Below are 13372 nucleotides of genomic sequence, written 5' to 3'. Positions count from 1 at the left end.
TTATTCCATTTGACCCCAAGTTGCATTGCCACCTTTAAGATCGTGTGTGTAAAGGCCGTTCTTTGGCATAAATTGTTGACAATACGGAAATTATCAGTCTCAAGTCTTATAATGAATTTTCTATGTAGAACCTCTTCTACTACTCTTCTTCAATTGATAAATGTACGAGCTCTGAAGGGGCTCTAATTGAACTCTTCAGAAAACAACTAGAGAAATGGATAGTTCCCAAGATCTCAAAAAGCTCGATTTACAAAACAAGCTAGATCATTCTTGACCATTGGATCAAGATAATAGAAAAAACAATTTCAATCTCAAATGAATATGAGATAATCCCAATCTTAACAGAAGAAATGATGAAAACCCATAGATGAAAGTATTAGTTTGTACATGTTGGACTCATTCAAGTGGCTGTAGAGCTATTAATTAGAAAGGGTATCCTCTTATGTTTAAGAGATGGAAGATTCACAGACTTCCAAGATTCTCTACTAGGAATGGTAGAGCCTAGTTAGTTTCTTTTAAGGCCCCTTTTACTTCAGCTGTAACATAGACCTAATAGTCAAGAGCAAGGATAGTAATATCCTAAAGAGTTTAGAATTGGAAATCAAACTCCAGGATCATATCCTGTAGTAATAATATTTCGAATGTATTGCGAGACATTAAAACTTTAGACCACATACGCGTAGTCAGCAGGCAAACCGTAGGGAAGACTGAGTACTTTTAGTTTGACACAAGCAAAGGTAATGTTTATATCCCAACGACATTAATTTGGGATCAAATTACCTTACCAAAAGACTGGCTCTTGAAGAAGACAGTCCTGGCATTTAGATAAGAAGAAAGTAAATTGGAAACCATCACGACTCACCCTGAAGGTGATGGTTTCAGAGGTCCAGGTTTCATGGCCATGGTTGCAAGCTAGAACCCTTAAGCATTCCCTTGAATCCTCATAGGCACAGTTGCCAAGTAGTTCCTTGAATCCTCATAGGCACTATTGCTCTACACCTATGGCAACCAGGTTGAGCAGCGTAAATTTTGATCCCAAAGTACCCCAACCTCAGTATGAGGAAATTCAATCTCCTTCGGTCTCACCTGCCTATGCTCAGGTGGCTGAAACCAAAGACTCAGAAATCTATGTGATATCCATAGATTATGAAATTGACAAGTCTACTTTGAGAAAGGATTTCTTCTCAAAAGGAAACAAAAAAAAAAAAGGAATAAAATTCTTTAAAACATATAGTAAACAACAAAAGGGATAGTATTCAGGAGGAATACTATTCATTTTTAAAAACCACACAAACTCAAACCCGCTTCTTCCATTGGTTCGAAAGCCTCAAGACACAACCCAAAGAAATAAATATGTTAAAAAACAAAATAATTGTTTCCTGGCAGGATGGCAAAGGAAGGATGATTGAAAGAATTCTTCCCCCTTTGCAAGAAATCAAGATACCAGTTACGGATATGCACGTGACAGCATCACCATTCAAGATCAAATCAGAACCGCAAGAAACATCCAATGGTAGGGATGCCAAGAATATCGTAGAATAGAACAATTTCACCAACCAAAATCTAAACACAATAGGAGGCCAGTTAATTAGAATTGAAGAATTGGGGAGGGAAGAAAAACATGAATCTTCAAGTCAAAAGGAAACCACCCCAATGTTCAAGCCGCATGAAGTTCCTAGAAAACAGGCTACTCAACTTGAGGAAACTGACATGCTAAAAAAAATTAACAAAAGATTAGATGCAATAGAAATTATCCAATCTATTTTGGACACCCTGGAACGATCTTTAAAGAAAAAGACCAATACAGTCTTAGGTCAAGACAGTCAAGATGGGTCAATGCAGTCTGAGAGTGAGGATAACTATATAAGGTCAAAGTTAAACCTAGAAATAAATAAAATATGGGGATAGGAATACCCACAGAAACCGTATTATCCTAGGCCTACACTTCCACTCCCAGACATAGTCTTAGAGGAAAGAGGACAAAGTAGATAGAACCGGTATTCTGCAAACATAATATACGAGTGGAATATAGACCGAATGACTGAGTATAATATACTTAATGTTCTACAAAAAATGACAATGGTGTCTACGGCATACAAAACCAAACAAAATACACCAGACCATGCAATAGTATAGGCCTTGGTAGCTGGGTTCACTGACCAGCTCAAAGGTTGGGGGGACCACTACCTTGATGACCTAGATAGGAACCAAATAACGTATGCAGTCAAAAAAAATAGATGGCTTAATAATCAAGTAGGAGAATGGCTTTAAAGTTCAAGATGCTGTTCCAACCTTAATATTTGTAATAGCTAAGCACTTCTTATGGATCCATCAAAGTTTAGGTATAGAACCTCCAAAATATTAACAAACTAAAGATGTAAAAAAACTCCAAGATTTTAGATAGTACAAAGATGTATTTTTGACCAGAGTAATGATCTGGGAAGACTGTAATCAGCCATTCTGAAAGGAGAAATTTCTAGCAGGACTTCCAACAGTCTTTGCTGAAAAAATCATGACCAAACCTAGAAATCAAAATCAAGGCAGAATTCCATGTGACAAGTTGACATATGGAGATCTAATAAATATAATATATGAAGAACAGATTCTAATTTGCAATGATCTTAAGATGAAACAACAACTCAAAAAAGAACAGTTAACAACTAAAAGAGAGTTAGGTTCCTTCTACGAGCAATTTAGCTTGCAACATTATGAAAATGTAAAAAACACATTAAAGCATATAAATCATGCAAATCCTATCAAAAGAAAAAGAAGCAACCTAAAACAGAATGGATTAAGAAAAATCAAAAACCATGTCCAAGCAAAAAACCTTACCCAACCAAGAAAATTTTCAAACTGTTGGGTATAAAATACCCACAGCCGAAGTCCTCAGCGGAATCGACAACATGACAACTTCGTCTGGACTCCTACGGGAGCCGGACTCCGCCAACAACTACAACCGCGAGCAGACTTCGTCCGGACTCCTACGGGAGCCAGACTCTGCCAACAACTACAACCGCGAGCAGACTTCGTCCGGACTCCTACGGGAGCCGGACTCCGCCAACAACTACAACCGCGAGCAGACTTCGTCCGGACTCCTACGGGAGCCGGACTCCGCCAACAACTACAACCGCGAGAAGACTCCGCCCGAACTCCTACGGGAGCCGGGCTCCGTCCTCAACGTCAACTGCTGGTAAGCTGTCCGGACTCCTACGGGAGCCGGACCTCTCCTTTGACTTTAATTGCAGGAAGACTCCGCTCAGACTCCTACGGGAGCCGGGCTTCATCCTCGACTCCAACGGCTGCAAGACAGACTGCGTCCGGACTCCTACGGGAACCAGACTCCGCCGACGACTTCAACAGCAAGAAGACTCCGCCCGGACTCCTACGGAAGCCGGGCTCCACCCGGACTCCTACGGGAGCCGGGCTCCGTCCTCAACGTCAACTGCTGGTAAGCTGTCCGGACTCCTACGGGAGCCGACCTTCGCCTTTAACTTTGATTGCAGGAAGATTCCGCCCGGACTCCCACGGGAGCCGGGCTCCACCCACTACCCCAACCGCAAGGAGGACTCCGCCTGGACCCCTACGTGGGGTCAAACTCCGACCACGGCCGAACTTCAGCCGGCAGATCTGCACTCCCAGGCCGCAATCACGGCCACGATTCTGCGACACTTCCTGTGGCAGATTCCGCGCAGCTCCACCACTCCCTGACAGGCCGCAGTAACGATCGCAGCACTGCTCCACTCCCTACGACGGATCCCACGCGGCTCCATTACTACCTGACAGGCCATGATAAACGACCGCGATCCTGCTCCACCTCCTGCAATGGATACCGTGCGATTCTCCCATCCGCTGGCAAATCACGACAACAAACACCGCCCCACTTCACGCGGCAGACTCCACGTGGCACGCCCCAGTGATAGCCACGGGTCCATTCCACTACTCTTCGCAGCAAACTCCGTCTGACCCTGGGCAGCCCACTGCCAGACGGTTACAGACACCGCCATCAATCCGTTATCTTCCCCGCCTATAAAAAGGGGGGAACCCAGATACGTTATTCTATAAGCTCATTTCTTATCTCAAAACTCTGCTAAATTCTCCGTTCGAGCGCTCCATTCTTGTTGAGGCAGAAAACTGACTTGAGCGTCGGAGGATCTTGCCGGAGCAACCCCACCTCCGGTTTAGACTCCCCTTGCAGGTCCCGGTGGCGACCGCGACTTCCCCGACTCCAGCTTCTCCGGCGCAAGCGGATTTTTGCACCAACAGGATTGGCGCTAGAAGGAGGGGCTGAACCTTCGCAGTACCCTTGTTCTTAAAGGAGCGTTCAACGGAGCCGCCTCCGATCATCTCCTCTGACACCCACTCCTTATTTTCCCCCGCTGGGTCCACACTCGATGCCTCCACGCAAGGCGTCCACGCGACGGTCCACGGCCTCCGCGGCCAGGTCTCAGGCTCCAGCCTCCCCTCCTATTTCTCAACCTCCTCCTCCTCCTCCTCTAGCAGCGGCGGTCGGTGCGGAGCAGTTTGACTTACTGGCACAGCAGGTCAGAGGCCTCGTCGAAGCTGTGCAAGCAATGCATCAGCAGCAGCCGCAGGCGTCAGCGCACCCGAAAAGGGCATCTCCGGAATGCCAGAACCCGACGGCGGGGCGGGCCACCTGGGCCAGCCATCCCGTCCTTCCTGGGAAAACAAACCCGAGGGTAGAGAGCCCTCAATCGGACCACGACTCCACCCCTGGAAGATCCCTGCCCCCGTTCTGTCAGAGGACCCTCGAGACTCGAAGTCGAGAGCATTTCCTGGACCGGAGGCTCCAGGAGATGAACCGGCGGATTGAAGAACTCCGCCATGCGCCCCCCGCTTATGGTGAGGACATTTGTACTGACCCTCCCTTCTCCCAAACAATCACGCAGGAACCGATCCCGCCAAACTTCAAGCTTCCCCAGTTCGAAAGCTACGACGGGACTTCAGACCCGGTTGATCATCTGGAGGCCTTCCGGACGATGATGCTGCTTCACGGTGCTCCTGACGCCATCTTATGTCGGGCTTTCCCGTCTACTTTGAAGGGAGCAGCGAGGAACTGGTATTCGGCTTTGAAACCGGGTACCATCTTCTCCTTCGATCAAAAGAGCCACCAATTTGTGGCCCATTTTGTCAGCAGCCGGCGCCCCCAGAAGGGTTCGGAGTCCCTCATCAACATCAAGCAGAGGAAAGGAGAGTCCATACGGGCCTACATCAATCGCTTCAACGTCGCAGCGCTGGAGGTCCGGAACTTGGACCAATCAATTGCCATGGCCGCCCTGAAAGGCGGCCTTCAGAAGAATGATCTTTTGTTCTCCCTGGAGAAGAAGTATCCCAAGGATTTTGCCGATTTGCTGGCCCGGGCTGAGGGATACGCCCGAGCGGAAGAAGCCTTCAAAATGAAGGATGAAGAGACAGCAAGGGAGCGGCAAGCGGGAGATTCGAGTAAGCCCGCAGTGGAGAAAAGGCCAAAGGAAGTCCGGCCGCGTTCTCGATCCCCTCCTGGGCATAAGCACGCCCATACTCCATCCCGGGCACGCAGGCAGAGAAGCCCGGACCACGGGGTTCGGCGGGGTTCCCCACCAGGGAGATTCCGCAACTACGCCCCCCTCAACGCCTCGAAAGCCCAGGTATTAATGGAGGTCAGGGAGCAGCTCCCTAGGCCGGAGAGGATGCGCACACACCCCGGAAAGCACAACCCCAACAAGTTCTGCCTCTACCACCGCGACCACGACCACGACACAGAGGAATGCATCCAGCTCCAGGACGAGATCGAGGAGCTCATTCGGCGAGGTCGACTTGACAGATTCATCCACCGCAGGTCTGAGGGTAGGGGAGACCGGCCAAGAGCCCTTCCACAGCCTGAACCGCCGAGAAGGGAGGAGCAACCCGGAGACCGGCCTCCCATCGGGACCATCGACTCCATCACCGGAGGGCCTCAAGGAGGGGCGGGCCACCCGCGACCAAGGAGCTCGAAAAACCTGTAAATGTATCACTTACGATTTTGCCTTGAATCTAATTTTCTTTCTACTTAACGTACTGGCATGGATTTATTATGACTGGATACGACCCCACCGAATGCTTAAAACATAGCCATATCAGGAACAGGAGGAGAACCTCGTCCTGACATGAGCAAAGTCAAAGGCCCGATTCTTTTAGACCGGATGGGGGGAGAGGCCTTACAACGCCCTAATGTGCCCCCACAGCCGTGTCAGGAACAGGAGGAGAACCTCGTCCTGACATGAGCAAAGTCAAAGGCCCGATTCTTTTAGACCGGATGGGGGGAGAGGCCTTACAATGCCCTAATGTGCCCCCACAGCCATGTCAGGAACAGGAGGAGAACCTCGTCCTGACATGAGCAAAGTCAAAGGCCCGGTTCTTTTAGACCGGATGGGGGGAGAGGCCTTACAACGCCCTAATGTGCCCCCACAGCCATGTCAGGAACAGGAGGAGAACCTCGTCCTGACATGAGCAAAGTCGAAGGCCCGATTCTTTTAGACCGGATGGGGGGAGAGGCCTTACAACGCCCTAATGTGCCCCCACAGTCATGTCAGGAACAGGAGGAGAACCTCGTCCTGACATGAGCAAAGTCAAAGGCCCGGTTCTTTCAGACCGGATGGGGGGAGAGGCCTTACAACGCCCTAATGTGCCCCCACAGTCGTGTCAGGAACAGGAGGAGAACCTCGTCCTGACATGAGCAAAGTCAAAGGCCCGGTTCTTTTAGATCGGATGGGGGGAGAGGCCTTACAACGCCCTAATGTGCCCCCACAGCCATGTCAGGAACAGAAGGAGAACCTCGTCCTGACATGAGCAAAGTCAAAGGCCCGATTCTTTTAGACCGGATGGGGGGAGAGGCCTTACAACGCCCTAATGTGCCCCCACAGCCATGTCAGGAACAGGAGGAGAACCTCGTCCTGACATGAGCAAAGTCGAAGGCCCGGTTCTTTTAGACCGGATGGGGGGAGAGGCCTTACAACGCCCTAATGTGCCCCCACAGTCATGTCAGGAACAGAAGGAGAACCTCGTCCTGACATGAGCAAAGTCAAAGGCCCGGTTCTTTCAGACCGGATGGGGGGAGAGGCCTTACGGCGTCCTAACGCACCCCCACAGCCAAGCCGAAAATGGGAGGAGAACCTCACACTGGCTCGAACAAAAAGGAAGACTTCACCCGGACTCCTACGGGAGCTGGGTTCCGCCCACAAGGAAGACTTCACCCGGACTCCTACGGGAGCCGGGTTCCGCCCACAAGGAAGACTTCACCCGAACTCCTACGGGAGTCGGATTCCGCCCACAAGGAAGACTTCACCCGGACTCCTACGGGAGCCGGGTTCCGCCCACAAGGAAGACTTCACCCGGACTCCTACGAGAGCCGGGTTCCAGCCACGACGCCAGGGAAGACTTCACCCGGACTCCTACGGGAGCCGGGTTCCGGCCACGACGCCAGGGAAGACTTCACCCGGACCCCAACGGGAGCCGGGTTCCGTCCACGACGCCAAGAAAGACTTTCGGCACCGATTAGGAAGACAACGACATCCCCGAAATAATGTGGGACCCAGACGGCCAAGCTCGGGCTTGCGGCCACGCACGACGAGAAAGGCGAGCTAACGCATCGACGACCGGGCGCCCCCTGACGACGTCTACATCAGACAAGTCAAGGGACAAGAAAGGTTCAACAGACAGCAATATTAGTGCAACGCGCAGACGAGGTAACACAAAATGCTCTTTTTATTCCATTTCCGATATACACACTACAAAGCCAGGAAGGCCAAGGAAAGAAGGACAAAACAACAAAAAGGAAGTAACTACATGACAAGACAGAAAGACAAAAAGAGCTCTAAGAAGGCTCTGCTTCCTCTGACCTAGAGTTATCTATTCCGTTCCTCAACCAGGACTGCCTCAGATTCTCAATCTCCTCTTCTAGCTCTTCCCTCTTTCGCAGCGCATCCTGGAGCACCCGACGAAGTTGCTGGCTCTCAGCCTCCGCCTCTCGATGCCTCTTCCTCAAAACTTCGGACTCCGCCTCCGCGTCCGCGATGGCCCGCCGCTCGAGTGCCAGTTGGATCTTCACTTGCTGCAGCTCGGCTGTCTTTTCTCCGAGAGAGATAGAAATCTCCTCCACGGTGCCTCTTAGGGCTTGGAGCTCTTCAGAATCTTAGGCGGAAGTAAGCTGTACCCTGCTAGCCAGCTGTCTCTGGAGACGGATGACTTCGTCGGCTGCCGTCCTGAATCTCCCTTTGTATTCTTCCACTTGCCTGCACCAGCTAGCCCGTTGCACGTCGTGGCTCAACTCGGCATCCTGAAGCTGCTGCTGAAGGTCGGAAACCTTCTGCGACCATCTCTGGTCATCGTCGACCCGGACCAAGAGTCGGGATGAATTCTCTTTCAGCTGGCCGATCTTCCCCTTCGCAGCTGACAATTCCACCTTGAGGGCGCTGATCCTGGCAGCCTGGGCCCAAATCCGATCGCTGGAGCTCTTCTTGCATTCCTCGAGCTGCTTTGCAAAGTTCGCCTTCCTCCGGCTATACTCCATGATCCCCTTCACATGGAGACTCCGAAAGTGGGCGGCCTCAGCGGCGGCTTCAGAGTGACCTTCTCTCGATTTGCGGAGCTCGGCTTCCGTCTTCTTTAACTTCTTCGTCAGGTAAAGGGCCTCCTTTTTCAACCGCTGGATCGTCGATTTCAGCGGGACCCCCAAGGGCAGGGGGAGTGCTTCTGCAGGACACTGCCATCGGAAGGTAAAGGTGTCAAGGGATGATTCATTGCAGGAAGAAAAACAGAGAGAAGGAGGGAGGAGGAAAGAGAAGCCGTCCGCAACGAGAAATTCAACTTTATTGATTGAATGATTTTTAAAGACAAATGGAAAGGAAAAATTACGACGAAATAAAGGTACAAGATCGGAGGTCTCAGACCTCAGGGGCGGGGGGTGGAGAACTCGGCGCGGGGGCTGCGACGGCAGTGGCGGCTGACGAGGGGCCGGCCTCGTCCTCAGACTCCTCGCCTAGGAAGCTGAGGTCGAGCTCTGGGAATTTTCTGGCCACCTTCTCTTGGCAGAGCTCAAACCCCTTAATGAATGCTTCCTGGCCGAACTGGATATTCAGATCCCTCATCTCCGTGGAGGCCTTGAATTCCTCCACTGCAAGGGCTCTGGCCTCCGAGACCAGGACCGGAGTTTGCTCGACCAAGTGGGCGACCTCGGCCTCCGCCTTCCTCGTCGATTCCTCCAAGATCTGCCTCTCCTCCTCCCGGGCTTTCTTCTCCTTTTCCAGGGCCTCCTGGAGGGCGGCTATTTCGGCCGTCTTTGCTTGGAGGCGAGCAACCTCCGCCCGACAGCGTTCCTCCACCTGGAGGATGTCCCTCCTCGTGCGGCTCATCGCCTCGATATAGGCGAGGAGCTGGTGCCCAATCTGCAAAGACGGCTAGGGAATCAGTACAAAGGCCGAATAGCCATGTAAATGAAGAGTCGCTCACCTCAAGGAAGGACCCCAAAGAATCTCAAGCCCGCTGCTCAGGATCGGCGCGGTCGATCCTCTCCACGACGTCAGGCAGAATGCAGCCGTCGATCAGCCGCCTGATCAAGTCCCTATCATTGAAGGGATTCTCTGACCCCTCCTCGGAGCAGAGGGACTCGTCCGCAGCATTTCGATGGCTACTCGTCCTGCGGGCCACCGATTTCCTCCTTTTCCCCACGGCGGGCGCCTCCGTGGGGCGGACCCCCGGGGCGGGGGCCGCAATCGGCGGACTCCTCGAGGAGGCCCGGGGAGCTGTTGGCTTGGCATCCGAGGGAATATCGATGGCCGGAGCCGCCTGGACGGGTGCCGCTGAGCTCGTCTCCTCCGCCCTGGCCCTCTTCGCCGATCCGGAGGTCGTAGCGCCCTTTCTCTTATGGACCCTCATGCCCCTGGCGAGCCTCCGCACTGCTTCGGCATCCATTCCTAAAAAAAAAAAAAAAAAAAGAAAGAGAACAAAAGAAGAGAGAGAAAAGGAAAGAAGAAAAAGAAGCAAGCCAATCAGTCAAAAAAAAAAAAGAAGAGAAGAGAGAAAGAAAGAAACAGAGGGGAAAGAGAGAGAGAGGGAAGAGGAGGTAAAAAGAAGAAGAGAAGGGAAGTATGAAAAGAGAAGATAAGATAAAAGATGAATACTCACTGGATCCTGGGGACTCAGGTCGATGTTAAAAAGAAACTGCTCCCTCAGAAGATTGGGAAGGGAAGGAGCGGAATAGGCTAGAAGCTTCTGGGCGGCCTGGAGGTCGTCCTCCCCCAGGCTGGGAGCCCGGCGGACAAAATCCCTCAGAGAGCCCCAAGGGGGCAGACCCAGTCTCAGGGTCGGGCAATGGACGAAGAGGAATTTCCCCTTCCAATTGTGGATCGAAGAAGGGGCGCCTTTCAGCAACCCCTTCTTGCCGAACTGGGGGGAGAAGTACCACCAGTCCTTCGCCGAAGGATGGCGTTTGAAGGTATAGAAGTGCCTAAACAAGGAGAGAGACGGCTGGACCTTGACTACGTGGCAGAGGGAGAGAAATCCTATCAAGAACCTAAAAGAATTCGGGGCCACGGAAGCCAAGGAGATATCTAGGAAGCGGAAGAGGGCAACGACAAAGGAAGGAAGCGGAAGCCGGAGTCCGGCACGGAATGCTTCCTGGTACAAACAGAAGCGACCGGGTGGGGGAGTGCTGGCCCGGTCAGAAGGGCCCGGCAGTTCCAAGTCATACTCCGGAGGAACTCCATACTGAACCCTTATCAGAAGGAGTTCCTCCGAGGTCAAGGAACACGGAATGGCACCCGATGCGAAAATCGGGCGGGGCCCAGCCCCAAATGCAGGTTCGTCTACAGAGACGGGGACCTGGGGGTTTGAGGCAGAAGAGCTCTCAGAACTGCCGGGAGCAAAAGAGCCAGAGGACATTTCGAGTGGTTTCGAAGGGAGGCTCTAAAGGACCCTAAGAAGACGGACAGAAAGGGGGAACGAGAGATCACAGACTAACTCGGAGGAATGCAAGAAAAACAATGACAGAAAAGAAGTCCCTAGGTGATGAGAAAAAGGTTGGCGGTGCTGGAACTAACCTATTTCACTCTGAGGGACCTGAGGGACGAAAGCAAGAGACACCTACGGCTCGAGAAGACGCTCACTGAAACAGGGCTCTCGAAGAGAAGGCAGACGCTGGTGAGAACTCAGGAACGGAGTGGGACACCTAAAGGTGGGAGGACGGGTTTAAATAGACCTTGGGATCCGGCGCCATAATGATCGCGAATCCCCCCAGGCCGGTCCGCATCCGACACGTGTCCCACTCCCCCTGGCAGGCGGCTAAAAGCGGCTGGCGGTTGGCAGGATTATAATTGCGTCGTACCTAGGCCAGTGTACCTATGGGAATTTCGAAGCATCCCCTCGTACCACTCCAATTCGAAAAGACTCCGGCACGCGCACATTTAATGCCGAAATATCTGGGGGCAGTAGTGCGCAGGATTCGAAGGGATGGCTTCGGCTGTGCCCATCTCTCTCTGTACTTCCTTCATTTGAAATTCAAACTCGGAAGTAGGGGGACTAGTGTTGGGTATAAAATACCCACAGCCGAAGTCCTCAGCGGAATCGACTACATGACAACTTCGTCCGGACTCCTACGGGAGCCGGACTCCGCCAACAACTACAACCGCGAGCAGACTTCGTCCGGACTCCTATGGGAGCCAGACTCCGCCAACAACTACAACCGCGAGCAGACTTCGTCCGGACTCCTACGGGAGCCGGACTCCGCCAACAACTACAACCGCAAGCAGACTTCGTCCGGACTCCTACGGGAGCCGGACTCCGCCAACAACTACAACCGTGAGAAGACTCCGCCCGGACTCCTACAGGAGCCGGGCTCCGTCCTCAACGTCAACTGCTGGTAAGCTGTCCGGACTCCTGTGGGAGCCGGACCTCTCCTTTGACTTTAATTGTAGGAAGACTCCGCTCAGACTCCTACGGGAGCCGGGCTTCATCCTCGACTCCAACGGCTGCAAGACAGACTGCGTCCGGACTCCTACGGGAATCGGACTCCGCCGACGACTTCAACAGCAAGAAGACTCCGCCCGGACTCCTACGGGAGCCGGGCTCCATCCTCAACGTCAACTGCTGGTAAGCTGTCCGGACTCCTACGGGAGCCGACCTTCGCCTTTAACTTTGATTGCAGGAAGATTCCGCCCGGACTCCCACGGGAGCCGGGCTCCACCCACTACCCCAACCGCAAGGAGGACTCCGTCCGGACCCTTACGTGGGGTCAGACTCCGACCACGACCGAACTTCAACCGGCAGATCTGCACTCCCAGGCCGCAATCACGGCCACGATTCTGCTACACTTCCTGCGGCGGATTCCACGCAGCTCCACCACTCCCTGACAGGCCGCAATAACGATCGCAGCACTGCTCCACTCCCTACGACGGATCCCACGTGGCTCCATTACTACCTGACAGGCCATGATAAACGGTCGCGATTCTGCTCCACCTCCTGCAACGGATACCGCGCGATTCTCCCATCCACTGGCAAATCACAACAACAAACGCCGCCCCACTTCACGCGGCAGACTCCACGTGGCACGCCCCAGTGATAGCCACGGGTCCATTCCACTACTCTTCGCAGCAAACTCCGCCTGACCCTGGGCAGTCCACTGTCAGACGGTTACAGACACCGCCATCAATCCGTTATCTTCCCCGCCTATAAAAAGGGGAGAACCCAGATACGTTATTCTATAAGCTCATTTCTTATCTCAAAACTCTACTAAATTCTCCGTTCGAGCGCTCCATTCTTGTTGAGGCAGAGAACTGACTTGAGCGTCGGAGGGTCTTGCCGGAGCAACCCCACCTCCGGTTTAGACTTCCCTTGCAGGTCCCGGCGGCGACCGCGACTTCCCCGACTTCAGCTTCTCCGGCGCAAGCGGATTTTTGCGCGGATTTTTGCACCAACACAAACCAAAAGGAAATGCCCCAATCTGGTATAAATGTGGTAGAACTGGAAATTACAATAACAAATGTAAGCTAAAATCAAAAATCAATAAGCTAAAAATTGATGAAACAGACCTAATAAACTTTATAAAACAACAATTAAAAACTTTACTATTGGAATCAAGTTCTGAAGAAACTAAGTCTGAAGAAGCTCAGTCAGAAAATTCTCAAGATAATGATTCAGAACAATCAAGTGAAGCAGAAGCATACATGATAATGAAAAAACAAAATTTGTTACTCGATTTCTTTGAGAAAATAATCGATCTAGAATTAAGAAAGGAATATTTAATAAAACTCAAAGACTCTAAATGAAGATTTGAACCAAATAATAAGAAATCAGTCGCAATCCAAGATCTACAAAAGGAGATAAACCAAATAAAAGGTAAAAG

The sequence above is a fragment of the Elaeis guineensis genome, chromosome 11 (genome assembly GCF_000442705.2).
Source record: "Elaeis guineensis isolate ETL-2024a chromosome 11, EG11, whole genome shotgun sequence".
NCBI lineage: Eukaryota > Viridiplantae > Streptophyta > Magnoliopsida > Arecales > Arecaceae > Elaeis > Elaeis guineensis.
Note: the sequence above shows the minus strand (reverse complement) of the source record.